General features: G+C 41.3%; 1 protein-coding gene and 2 pseudogenes across 1 annotated transcript in view; 2 read left to right on the top strand and 1 right to left on the bottom strand.

Moving 5' to 3' along the window:
- Nucleotides 1-14,250, top strand: part of LOC136398654 (histone-lysine N-methyltransferase PRDM9-like) — a 416,485-nt pseudogene that overhangs the window by 238,811 nt on the left and 163,424 nt on the right.
- LOC136398647 (histone-lysine N-methyltransferase PRDM9-like) overlaps nucleotides 1-14,250 on the top strand; it is a 288,127-nt gene that overhangs the window by 137,175 nt on the left and 136,702 nt on the right. The window lies entirely within an intron of this gene.
- LOC136398649 (histone-lysine N-methyltransferase PRDM9-like) overlaps nucleotides 1,045-14,250 on the bottom strand; it is a 39,983-nt pseudogene continuing 26,777 nt past the window's right edge.

Genomic DNA, 14,250 nt, shown 5'->3' with positions numbered 1-14,250 from the left:
TTGCTCATGACAGCAACATTGAACTTCAAGACAGTGACCATAATGTCATGTCTATGATTTCATGCTCAGGTATGCAACCCTGCACTCAAGCTGGTGAGCCTATGCTCATGCCAGCAACCTTGGTGTTTTAAATCTGGGTCATTTCCATCCCATTCCAATGCACTGCACCACTGCTTGGTCAGGCATCATTCCCATTTTATAGATTAAAAAACAGGCACAGAGAAGTTGAGAATCTTGCCTTAGGTCACAAAGCTGGTGAAGGCAGAGCCGAGATTGAAACCCACTATGAATGATCTAGACTCCATGTGGTGTATACCATGAGATTCTCACCCAGAAGAAACAGTGAGGAGAGAGTGAGGGAGACTAGCTGCCCAGTCTGAGCCAGGGACACAGACATGCACATGCACATATTTCTTCCTGGTTTTCACCAGAGACTACAGACGTCAGAGAAAACCAGGACAGGAGCCAAGAAAAGCCAAGGGAGGAGGGTGGTGAGCCTACTAGGAGAGAAGCCTGCACTTCCCTGGAGTGAAGGAAATCACTTTCCCTGGTGAGTCTGTCTCAAATCCCTCTCCCTGATAAGTAATCTATGTAAATAGACTTCAGATTTCTACGTATTTTAGGGGTTGAGTTTCTGTGCTTGACAGTGTGAGTGCTCTATGGCCCTCTGGGAACTCTTTGCTTTCAGTGATGGGGAGGGAAAGAATGAGGTATATGGGCATCATAGTTTTATGAAGATTTATTAGAACAGGAGGTGAGAGAACAGAAGAATATGGGTGTTGACATTCCCATATCACTTAAGGAACTATTTGTCCATCTCATCTTTTGCCATGAAAGTGAAGTTGTTTAACTAGTTACTTCTGCACTAATTACAATCTAATGAGGGTATGGGGTCAGTAAACTTCCTATGAATTCCCCTCAGAGCTGGGGTATTACCTGTGTAAGAGCTATGAATATGGAGACACAATTTACTGCTAATGATTCACTCACTCTCCTTGCAAACAAAGGGCTTCTCCCTTGAGTGTGTCCTCTGTTGTCTGAGGAGAGTTGACTTCTTTGAAAATCCTTCCTCACACTCCCTGCAAACATAGGGCTTCTCCCCTGAGTGTGTTTTCTAGTGCGTGACAAGATCTGACTTTTGTGTAAAGCGTCGCTCACACTTCCTGCAAACATAGGGCTTCTCCCCTTGAGTGTATTCTCTGGTGCCTTAGGAGAGTTGACTTTTTTGAAAATCCTTGCTCACACTCCCTGCAAACATAAGGCTTCTCCCCTGAGTGTATCCTCTGGTGTCTGAAGAGACTTGACTTCTGTGAAAAGCATCGTTCACACTCCCTGCAAACATAGGGCTTCTCCCCTGAGTGTGTTCTCTGGTGCGTGATGAGATGTGATTTTTGTGTAAAGCCTCTCTCACACTCTCTGCAAACATAGGGCTTCTCCCCTGAGTGTATTCTCTGGTGCCTTACGAGAGCTGACTTCTTTAAAAATCCTCACTCACATTCCCTGCAAACATAGGGCTTCTCTCCTGAGTGTGTTGCCTGGTGTGAGAGGAGAGTTGATTTTAGTGAAAAGCCTTGCTCACACTCCCTGCAAACATAGGGCTTCAACCTTCAGTGTATTCTCTGGTGTGAAAGGAGAGTTGATTTTAATGAAAAGCCTCGCTCACACTCCATGCAAACATAGGGCTTCTCCCCTGAGTGTGTTCTCTGGTGTGCGATGAGATTTGATTTTATTGAAAAGCCTCACTCACACTCTCTGCAAACATAGGGCTTCTTTCCTGAGTGTGTTCTCTGGTGCGTGATGAGATTTGATTTTTGTGTAAAGCCTCGCTCACACTCCCTGCAAACATAGGGCTTCTCCCCTGAGTGTATTCTCTGGTGCCTTAGGAGAGCTGACTTCTTTAAAAATCCTCGCTCACACTCCCTGCAAACATAGGGCTTCTCCCCTGAGTGTGTTCTCTGGTGTGTGATGAGATTTGACTTCTGTGAAAATCCTTGCTCACACTCCCTGCAAACATAGGGCTTCTCCCCTGAGTGTGTCCTCTGGTGTACTAGGAGAACTGACCTTCGTTTAAAGCTTCGTTCACACTCCCTGCAAACATAGGGCTTCTCCCCTGAGTGTATTCTCTGGTGCCTTAGGAGAGTTGACTTCCGTGCAAAGCCTTGCTCACACTCCCTGCAAACATAGGGCTTCTCCCCTGAGTGTGTTCTCTGGTGTGTGATGAGATCTGACTTTTCTGTAAAGCGTCGCTCACACTCCCTGCAAACATAGGGCTTCTCCCCTGAGTGTATCCTCTGGTGTCTGAAGAGACTTGACTTCTGTGAAAAGCGTCGTTCACACTCCCTGCAAACATAGGGCTTCTCCCCTGAGTGTGTTCTCTGCAGTGTGAGATGTGACTTCAGGGAAAAGAGTTGTTCACACTCCCTGCAAACATTGGGCTTCTTGCATGAGTGTGTCCTCTGGTGTCTGAGGAGGTCTGTCTCTTCTGTAAAGCCTCTCTCACACTCCGTGCAAATGTAGTTCTTCTCCCCTGAGTGTGTTCTCTGGTTTTTGAGGAGATGTGACCCATTATCAAAGCCTTGCTGACAATCTCCATGCTTGATAGCTACATTTGTTGACATTACTACTCTCACAGACAGTTTTTCTGTGTCCACTGAATTCCTTGTTTTGGCCTCTGATCAGTGCTTTCTGTATCATTCTCTCTTGCTCACTAGAGCTTCCCATGTGTCCTTTGGTAAGTTTGAAAAAGACGCTTGAAATTCTCCTTGGCCTGTTTTTTTTAATAAAATGTTTGTACTTCTCTTTGACCTTTTGACCTTCAGCTTTGCCATCCTCGTTGTGTGTATCAGTATGTTGCTGCTGCTGATTTGCATCCTCTGGGTAGGGATCCTTTGATTGGAGGGGTTTTCTTGTAGATGTTCCTGGGAGAATATCAGAGGGGTGATTGCATTCCACATGTTGATTGAGGAATTTCTGACTTGAGAAGGCCAGAGAGAAAGAAGAACATGGGTGTATCTCTGGCTGTGGTTCTGCTGAAAGAGAAAATTTTGGTCAGGACAGATGTTTATAAGGCTGCCTGGGTCATATGTTTTGTTTAGACCTGTCCCAGGAGTCATTTTTATGAAGTTGACAATCTAATCTCTGTCTCCCACAAAGTGTTTTTTTACAGTCTGTTTTCTCTTTTCTTGTTTATGTTCTATATCTTCTTTAGAAATTCAGAAAGCCAATATCAAGGGTCCTTTCTATGCATTGCCAGATGAGGGACTGTCAAGTAGCATCAGGGGCTGTTTCACCCCTTCTATGGGTGGAACAATGCTGACCTTTCCTTTATACATGTAGTTTTTAGCACAGTTCTTTATAGAGACCACTGACCCCAACTAGAAATTGCTTCTATCATAGTTTCTGAAAGATGATAAACTGACAATATGTTTTTCCTCAAGCTTCACATCAAATATTCATACTTGATTTTATTCAGTGTCAGCCCATATTATATACAATGAAAAGTTTTTTTCAAAATATTTTCCTAGCCATACTTTTTAAAAATTTATTTCTCTTTGAGGACAAAAAGAGGAGAAGAAAGAAGAAGAATAAGAGGGAGAGGAGAAGAAGAAGAAAAAGACCAAAAAAAAAAAGAGAGAAAGAGAGGCATTTATTCACATTTATTCATTGTTCTACCTAGACATGCAGTCATTGGTCATTTCTTATATGTGCCCTGACCCAGGCTCAACCTTGGTATTACAGGTTGGAGCTCTAACCAACTGAGCTAACCAGCCAGGTCCCCCAATTGTACTTCTTACATGCCCAACTTTCATCCCTCTCCAGCTAATCCATAATCCATTCTCACTTGGAGATAAAGTAATCTCTGAGAAGATTCCCACTGAACTGTATTCTCCAAAAATTAACAAAGCAAAACTTAAAAGAAGAAGCCACCCTATAGCAAAGAAGAGCACCATCATCCCAGCTCCCTCAGGAAGGTTTCCAGTATCTCAGCTGGGATCACAGCACTGCATTCCAGGCTTCTGGGCATCTATTGGACCTCTGCTCTTACCCTATATGCTAGACAGAGGTGGCCCTCAGAAAACAGGCCCATGCTAGTTTTCCCAGTGGATAAAGTGTTGGCCCGGCATGTGGACATCCCAGGTTCAAAATCCGGTCAGGGCACAAATGAAAAGTAACTATCTGCTTCTCTTCCCTTCTCTCTCTCATCCCCTCCCACAGCCAGTGGCTTGATTGGTTCGATCACCAGCTCAATAGTTTAGTTGGTTCAAGTGTTGAACTCAAGCACTGAGGATAACTCAGCTAGTCTGAGCATAAACCTCAGACTTGGGTTGCTGGGTGGATCCTGGTTGGGGCACATTAAGGAATCTATCTCCCTTCCTCTTACTTAAAAGAAGTAAAATTTTTTAATTTTTTTCATCATCATAGGAAATTAAGGTTAGTGTGGTGTTAATAGGCTATCATGTTTTTTGCTTATTGGTTAATGGCAGTTTTTTATTTCACCTGGTGCCTGGGGAATGACAGGAGCAGTGAACAAACAGAATCAAAAGGGCTTAGGAAATGTTTGGCTTATCAAGAAATATTTGTCCTAGAGAGACCTGAAGATGGCAGCAAAGTAGGCAAATGCAAAGACTCCCAGCTCACACCACCAAACTGGATTACAAATTAATTTAAAATCAGTGTGAAAAACCAAATCTGGACTACAAGAACAGCTCTAAAAACTAAGGAGCACAGAACAAGCCACACTGTGCCTGGTAGGGAGTACCAAGAAATGGTGAGTCTCCCCTGCTTAAGGGAACAAAGGGATTGTGAGGCTGAGAGCACAGAAGGGTTCTCATTCCAAGGAAAATAGTAGTAAATATAGCTCACAGCCACTTGCCTGGTACCTGGGAATGAGGTGTGTTGAAAGGGCTGGCTTACCTTTCAAAAGGAAAGGGGGGAGAGTGACAGACAGAGACTGGCAGAGAAGTGCATGGGAGGACCTGAGAAGCTGACTCATCCAGTGCTGGAGTAGGCCGTAGCTGGGGGAGGGGTTTATCCTTCCACATAACACAAAACAAGTGGTTCTGGGTCACCCATCTCAAGATATCTCTCCAGCTGCAATCAACGCAAGAAGACAAAGCTGAAAACAAGAAGTGGAGAGGAGGGGCAGAAACCCAGATCTCCATAGAGATCTGAGATACACCTCCCCTACTGAACCTGAGAAAACACCCTGACCCCAGAGAGAGTAACTGGCAGATCAAGCTTTCAGAGTCTCAGGTTACATCCACCACATTCCTGGATAGTTTCAAATAAGCCCACTGCTGAGATCAGTAAACAAGATTACCACTGAGATAACTCAAAAGAAAACAAACAAATCAAGACTTCAAAATGGCTCGACTAGAAAAGCCAAACCTGACAGTGGATTACAAACGACAGCTGATAACAACCCAAGAAGATTTAGGAAGAACACAAATAAAAGTCGGAGGCCGACAACACCAAACCTAGACTCAAACAACCCTACAAACAACACACCCAAACACACAGACATAATGAGAAGACAGAAAAGTGCAATCCAAATAAAACCACAAGAGAAATCTCCAGAAAAGAAATTGTGTGATATGGAAATAACCAAACTTCTGGATACAGAGTTTAGAATAATGATTGTTAGGATGCTAAGAATCTTAGAACAACAATGGATGGTCATTACAAACACCTAAAGAAAGAGATAGCAAGTATAAAAAAGGACACTGAAATATTTTTTAAAAATCAGTCAAAGGTGACAAATACAATATCAGAAATAAAGACCACAATAAAAGAAATTAAAAGCAGAATGGATGAAGCTAAGGATCAAATCAGCAAGTTAGAAAACATGATAAATAAAGGCATGGAAGCAGAGCAGAAAAAAGAGACTCAAAAAGTCTGAGGTAACTCTAAGAGAGCTCTGTGATAACATGAAGAGAAATAACATCCGCATTATAGGGGTTCATAAAGAAGAAGAGAAAGAACAAGGGTAGAAACTGTATTCAACAAAGTCATAGCTAAAAATCTTCCTAAATTGATGCAAGAAAAATTTCACAAGTTCAAAAATCACAGAGAACTGCATTAAAGAGAAACCCAAAAAGACCTAGACCAAGACACATCATAATTAAAATACCAAAGCTAAGCGAAAATGAGAAAAATATTAAAAGCTGCTAGAGAAAAAAAGACTATAACCTACAAAGGAGCCCCCATAAGAATAAAATCCAACTTCTCAACAGAACTATTTGACGCCAGAAGGGAATGGCAGGAAATATTCAAAGTAATGCAGAACAAGAGACTACAACCAAGACTACTTTATCCAACAAGACTATCATTTAAAATTGAAGAAGAAATAAAAAGCTTCCCAGACCGAAAAAGAAAACAAACAAACAAACAAAAAAACTCAAGGAATTCATTACAACCAAACCTGTGCTGCAGGAAATGTTAAGGGGTCTGTTGTAAACAGATCAAAGTGGGAAAAGAAAAGAGCAAAAGAAAAATACAGCTTTAAAAAATAAAATGGCAATAAACAACTACATAGCAATAATAACCTTAAATGAAGAAGGATTAAATGATTCAATCAAAAGACATAGGATAGGCCCTGGCCAATTGCCTCAGCGGTAGAGCGTCAGCCTGGCATGCAAGGGACCCGGGATCAATTCCCGGCCAGGGCACATAGGAGAAGCGCCCATTTGCTTCTCCACCCCCCCTTCCTCTCTGTCTCTCTCTTCCGCTCCCGCAGCCAAGGCTCCATTGGAGAAATGATGGCCCGGGTGCTGGGGATGTCTCCTTGGCCTCTGCACCAGGCACTAGAGTGGCTCTGGTCATGGCAGAGCGACGCCCCGGAGGGGCAGAGCATCGCCCCCTGGCGGGCAGAGCATTGCCCCTGGTGGGCGTGCCGGGTGGATCCTGGTCGGATGCATGCGGAAGTCTGTCTGTCTCTCCCCGTTTCCAGCTTCAGAAAAATACAAAAAAAAATAAAGACATAGGATACCTGCATGGATAAGAAAACAGGACCTGTACATATGCTGTCTACAAGAGACACACCTTAAAACAAAAGATGCACATAGACTGAAGGTAAAAGGATAAAAAAAATATTTAATGCAAATGGAAATGAAAAAAAAAACTGGGGTAGCAATACTAATATCAGACAAAATGGACTTTAAAACAAAGACTATAGTAATAGATGAAGAAAGTAACTACATAATGATAAAGGAAGCAATCCAACAGGAAGATATAACCATAATAAATATCTATGCATCTAAATAGGAGCACCTAAGCCTGACCTGTGGTGGCGCAGTGGATAAAGTGTCGACCTGGAAATGCTGAGGTCGCCGGTTTGAAACCCTGGGCTTGCCTGGTCAAGGCACATATGGGAGTTGATGCTTCCAGCTCCTCCTCCCCTTCTCTCTCTCTGTCTCTCTCTTTCTCTCTCTCTCTCCCTCTCTCCCCCTCTCCTCTCTAAAATGAATAAATAAAAAATAATAATAATAAAATATATATATTTAAATAGGAGCACCTAAGTATATAAAGCAGACTTTGATGGATATAAAGGGCAAGATCAACAGCAATGCTATAATAGTAGGAGATTTCAATAACCCACTAACATCACTAGATAGATCCTCAAGAAAGAAAATTAACAAAGAAACAGCAGACTTAAAGGACACACTAGATCAACTTGATTTAATAGATATCTTTAGAACCTTTCACCCTAAGGCAGCAGAATATACATTCTTTTCAAGTGCTCATGGTACATTCTCTAAGATAGACCACATGTTAGGACACAAAAGCAGTCTCAACAAATTTAAGAACATTGAAATCATATCAAGCATTTTCTCTGATCACAATGGCATGAAACTTGAAATCAACCACAACAGAAAAACTGAAAAATACTCAAACACATGGAAACTAAATAGCATGTTATTAAGTAATGAATGGGTTAACAATGAAATCAAAGAACAAATAAAAAATTCCTAGAAACAAATGATAATGAGCAAACAACAACTCAGAATTTATAGGACACAGCCAAAGCAGTCCTGAGAGGGAAGTTCACAGCACTACAGGCATTCCTTAAGAAGCTTGCAAAAGCTTAAATAAACCACCTTACCCTTCATCTAAAAGAACTAGAAAAAGAACAGCAAGTAAGGCCCAGAGGTAGTAAAAGGAAGAAAATAATAAAGATCAGAGCAGAAATAAATGACATAGAAGCTACAGAAACAATATAGAGGATCAATGAAACCAAGAGCTGGTTCTTTGAAAGGATAAACAAGATTGATGAACCTTTAACAAGACTCACCAAGAAAGGAAGAGAGAAAACTCAAATAAATAAAATTAGAAATGAGAGTGGAGAAATAACAACTGACACAACAGAAATATAAAATATTTTAAGGAAACACTATGAAGAACTGTATGCCAAAATATTAAACCACCTAGGTAAAATGGACAAATTCCTTGAAACAATAATCTTCTAAAAATCAATCTGGAAGAATTAGAAAACATAAAAACACTGATTACAACAAAAAGATCAAATTAGTTATCAAACAGCTCTGAAAAAACAAAACTCCTGGGCCTGATGGCTTCACTGGTGAATTATACCAAATATTCAAAGAAAAAATAACTCCTATCCTTCTCAAGCTATTTCAAAAAATTCAGGAGGAAGAAACACTTCTAAGTTTCTTTTATGAGGCGAGCATAATTCTGATTCCAAAACCAGGCAAAGACAAAACAAAGAAAGAAAATTATAGGCCAATATACCTGATGAATTTAGATGCTAAAATCCTCAAAAAATATTAGCAAACCAGATCCAGCAATACTGAAAAAAATCATACATCATGATCAAGTGGGATTTATTCTGGGCAGGCAAGCATGGTACAACATTCTTAAATCAATTAATGTGATTCACCACATTAAAAAAAGGAAGGAGAAAAACCACATGATAATTTTAATTAATGCAGAAAAAGCATTTGATAAAATCCAACACCCATTTATGATCAAAACTCTTAGCAAAGTGGGAATACAGGGAACATACCTCAATACGATAAAGGCCATTTCTGACAAACCCACAGCCAACATTATAATTAATGGACAAAAATTAAAAGCAATTCCCCTAAAATCAGGAACAAGGCAGGGGTGCCCCCTTTCACAACTCTTATTCAACATAGTACTGGAAGTCCTAGCTACAGCAATCAGACAAGAAGAAGAAATAAAAGGCATCCAAATTGGAAAAGAAGTAACACTATCATTATTGGAAGATGATATGATACTGTATATAGAAAAACCTAAAGTCTCAGTCAAAAAACGACTGGACCTAATAAACAAATTCAGCAAGGTGGCAGGATATAAAATTAATACACAGTAATCAGAGGTATTTTTTTTTAATCAGAGGTATTTTTATACATGAACAATAAACTGTCACAAAGAGAAAGTAAGGAAACAATCCCCTTCACTATCGTAACCAAAAAACTAAAGTACCTAGGAGTAAATTTAACCAAGGAGGTTAAAGACTTGTACTCAGAAAATTATAAAACATTGATAAAAGAAATCAAGAAAGACACAAACAAGTGGAAGCATATACTGTGCTCATGGTTATGAAGAATAAACATAATTAAAATGTCTATATTACCCAAAGCGATTTATAAATTCAATGCAATACCAATTAAAATACCAATGACATACTTCAAAGATATAGAACACATATTCCAAAAATTTATATGGGACCAAAAAAGAACACAAATAGCCTCAGCAATCTTGAAAAAGAAGAATAAAGTGGGAGGTATCACACTTTCTGATATCAAGTTATACTACAAGGCCACTGTACCCAAAACAGCTTGGTACTGGCATAAGAACAGTCATGTAGATCAAAAGAAGAGAACAGAGAACTCAAAAATAAACCCACATTTTTATGGACAATTGATATTTGACAAAGGAGGTAAGAGCATACAGTGGAGTAAAGACAGTCTCTTTAACAAACGGTATTGGGAAAACTGGACAGCTACTTGTAAAAAAATGAAACTAGACCACCAACTTACACCATTCACAAAAATAAACTCAAAATGAATAAAGGACTTAAATGTAAATCAGTGAAACCATAAGTATCCTAGAAGAAAACTTAGGCAGTAAGCTCACCGACATCTATCATAGCAATATCTTTGCTGATTTATCTCCACAGGCAAATAAAATGAAAGACAGGATAAACAAATGGGACTATATCAAATTAAAATGCTTTTGCACAGCTAAAGACAATATGAACAGAATAAAAAGACAAACTACACACTGGGAGAACATATTCGACAATACATCTGATAAGGAATTAATAAGCAAAATTTATAAACAACTTGTAAAACTCAACACCAGAAAGACAAACAGGCTCAATGGTAAAGCATCGGCCTGGCGTGCGGGGGACCCAGGTTCGATTCCCGGCCAGGGCACATAGGAGAAGCGCCCATTTGCTTCTCCACCCCCCCTCCTTCCTCTCTGTCTCTCACTTCCCCTCCCGCAGCCAAGGCTCCATTGGAGCAAAGATGGCCTGGGTGCTGGGGATGGCTCCTTGGCCTCTACGCCATGTGCTAGAGTGGCTCTGGTCGAGGCAGAGCGACACCCCGGAGGGGCAGAGCATCGCCCCCAGTGGGCATGCCGGGTGGATCCCGGTCGGGCGCATGCGGGAGTCTGACTGTCTCTCCCCGTTTCCAGCTTCAGAAAAAGCAAAAGAAAAAAAAAAAAGAAAGACAAAGAATATCCAATCAAAAAATGGGCACAAGAAATAAATATACACTTTTCCAAAGAGGACATACAGATGGCCAATAGACAAATAAAAGAAATGTTCAACATCACTAATCATTAAAGAAATGCAAATTAAATCCACAATGAGATACCACTTCACACCAGTCAGAATGGCGCTCATTAACAAAACAACACACAATAGGTGCTGGCAAAGATATGGAGAAAGGGGCATCCTCCTGCACTGCTGGTGGGAATGCAGACTTGTGAAGCCACTGTGGAAAAAAACAGTATGGAGTTTCCTCAAAAAATTAGAAATGGAACTGCCCTTTGACCCACCCATCCCACTTATAAGAATATATCCCAAGGACACCATATCACCTACTGAAAAAAAAATGCACTCCCACGTTTATGGCAGCATTGTTCAGAATATCAAAGATCTGGAAACAGCCCAAGTGTCCTTCAGTGTACGAGTGGATTAAAAAGCAGTGGTACATATACACAATGGAATACTATGGGGCTATGAAAAAGAAGGAAATATTACCTTTTGCAACAATATGGAGGGACCTGGAAACTATTGTGTTGAGTGAAATAAGCCAGGCAGAGAAAGAAAAATATCATATGACCTCACTCATTTGAGGAATCCAAGGAATACTGTGAACTGAGGAATGGAATAGAGACAGAGGAGGAATCAAAGGAACCAGAGGAAAAGAGGACAGAGGGAAAGGGGATGATAGGATGGGATAAACCTGAAGGAAAGGGGGGAGGGTGCTATAGGGAGGGGGGGAGGGAGATGTTGAGGGGAATGGGGGGAGGGGAGATGCATTCAGGGTCATCCTAGAATCTATGTAAACACAATTAATTAAATTAAAATAAAAAGAAGAAAAAATTAAAAAAACAAAATAAATTTAAAATTTTCTCCTAAGTATCAAAGGCATATGAAATGAATCCTTAATTTCTGGACCATCTGATTCAAAATCTTACTGACTTTAGAGTATACCATGAACATTTCTAAGGTGAGTTCCTTTTTTCTTTCCATTTTGAAGAATGGTTGTGCCCACCTCTAGCTGCTGAGAGCTCTCTCTTCTGCTTGCTTCCGCACTTGATGCCCAGCTTCTGGCCATACTCGTCACCGTACCAGACTAGCAGCTCACAGTCTGTCTTGATGAGCTGGCAAGTTTGATAGAAAATCTGCCTGCGATACTGAAAGGCCACCAGGTTCTGCTCTTCATCATCCAGGGCACAGTTCACATACCTAAGATTGAGGCAGGTGAGAGAAAAGAAACCCACAGATGATGAGTTTCTACTACCTCTCAGATTCATGTCCAGCTCTGAACCTGACTCTCGGGCTCTGATGTCACCCACTCCCACAGTGCTCCCGGAGAACCTTCTGTTCAATGTCTGAGCCTGTCACAATGTCATACAACTTTCTATCTCCAGGTCTTGCTTACGGTGCTCATCCTGCCTAATACCATTTTCCAAACCCAATTTTAGATGTAACCTCCAGCCTGATATGCCATAAAACCCAGTAACCTCTAAATTCTCTAAACTAACTCAGGTCCTGTTTATATCACAGAACTTGATACTTGATGTAGGACTCTGTGTCTAGATTAGTTCACATCATTCAATACTCAGCCTAAGTTCATCTTTTTTGAGAGGCCTTTCTCCATTCTTCTCACATTTTATTTAGGTAGCATTTGATGCCTCACCCAGGTTCCCAAAAACACCTGGAGGTCCTCCTGCCCCACCAAAGTGAGAAATGGGGAGGCAGATAGACAAACTCCTGCATGCAACCAACCAGGATCCACCTGGAATGTCCACCAGGGGGAGATATTCAGCCTATCTCATCATTGTGCAGCTGCAACTGAAGCCATTCTAGCACCTGAGGCAGAGGCTATTGAGCCATCCTCAGTGCTCAGCCCAACATTGCTCCAATATAGCCTTGGCTGAGGGAAGGGAAGAGAAAGATAGAGATGAAGGAGAGGAGGAAGGGTAGAGAAGCAGATGAGCACTTCTGTGTGCCCTGGCTGGGAATCAAACCCTGGACTTCCATGATTGGGCTGATGCTCTACCGCTGAGCCAACTGATCAGAACTTGGAGGTCTCTTTATCTTAGCAAAATCATTCAGAACAATAATAGCTTATTCACATTCTGTAGCCTCTGATAAAAGAGCCCCTAGGAAAGTGGCGAATAATCATTGCTCTGCAGGCTTCAGAACTCAGTTCTAGTTAGAAGTGAGGCTGGGATAATTTGCTGCCCTCACAGTTCTAGGCTATCCTTGGTTTCGGTATCCTGGCACTGTGCACTTCTCAAAAATAGAAAAATTATAGATAAACTTTTTTGAAATCAATTGTTTTACTCTGTCTGCAATTCGTCCTCCATAAGAAGATGGATTATATAAACTGTTTTAATAATGAATACCTTCGTCTAAGCTGAAATATAGTAAAGACTTGCTTAAATAATGTTTATTAGATCAACTAAAGTGTAATCTAGGCTCTCAAAATTTTTTTCCAGTGCCTAATTTTGTCTAGCATAGAGATTTATATTTTGAGGACATATGCTATATTATTATCTCTTTTTTTCATCTAAATACCTCTTGCTTTGAAAGAGTAAGAGGAGAAAAAAGAGGAACAGAGGATTGAGGGAGACCACTGAGGGAGGCATGATGAGAAGGAAAGATGTATGGGCCTGAGAGGGATGAGTGTTCTCCGTGACTCCCCGAAACTTCTTGGACTTACCTCATCCAGTTGGCCCAGGATTCATCCTTCCCATCCACATACTCATGGCAGTTTCTTCCTTTGGTGATCTGCATTTCAGGAAGAAAATATAAAGGCTTTTTTTGGATGTGGAGGTAATATCTCTACTCTCAACAAAGCTCTTTCAGCTTGCATGCATTGCCACTCATGACCACATGATACTTTCTTTACTCATTACATCTGAGTTGACCTGTCCACTTAGGGCTGCAAGGAGGCATTCCTTTGTGTCTGTACCACATTGCTCCCACTTAACCTGTGATCCTCAACAGGAGCTCCATGGTCTGCAAAATCGACTCAGTATGCAGAGCTAACCAGATTGTCTCCATCGATGTCCTAGTATGTAGAAGGTCAGGTCTCACCAAGCTATGGGAGGGATGTGGAAAGCCACAAGACAGGGGAAGAGGTAAATACTTCTCACCAGCCAGGAGTATCCATTGTTGCCTGCCTCTTCATCTTCTGTGATCTGGCCCTTATAAGGGCCAAAGTGCAGACCCACTGGCAGAGCAGATGCCTCATTCCACACTCCAAGACCAGCTTCAGGAATGCCCGATGGTCTGATTCTCAACCCAAGGGGCAGAGTGAGGGCTGCGTGGTTCGGATGCCCCTTATCCACTGCACTGTCTTTTACAAATGTAGGAGGCCCGTGCATGGCACAACTGTCAATGAAGAAGTTCTGACAGTTTTCACAATCTGGGGGTGAGAGCAACAGGGATTAGGGAAGGTTTAGTGCATGTTCCTGGACATATAGAGCTTCAGAGAGAGTGCAGGCACTCACATCATTGAG

This window comes from Saccopteryx leptura, chromosome 3, assembly GCF_036850995.1.
Source record: "Saccopteryx leptura isolate mSacLep1 chromosome 3, mSacLep1_pri_phased_curated, whole genome shotgun sequence".
NCBI classification, from domain to species: domain Eukaryota; kingdom Metazoa; phylum Chordata; class Mammalia; order Chiroptera; family Emballonuridae; genus Saccopteryx; species Saccopteryx leptura.
Note: the sequence above shows the minus strand (reverse complement) of the source record. Positions and strands in the feature narration are given on the sequence as shown.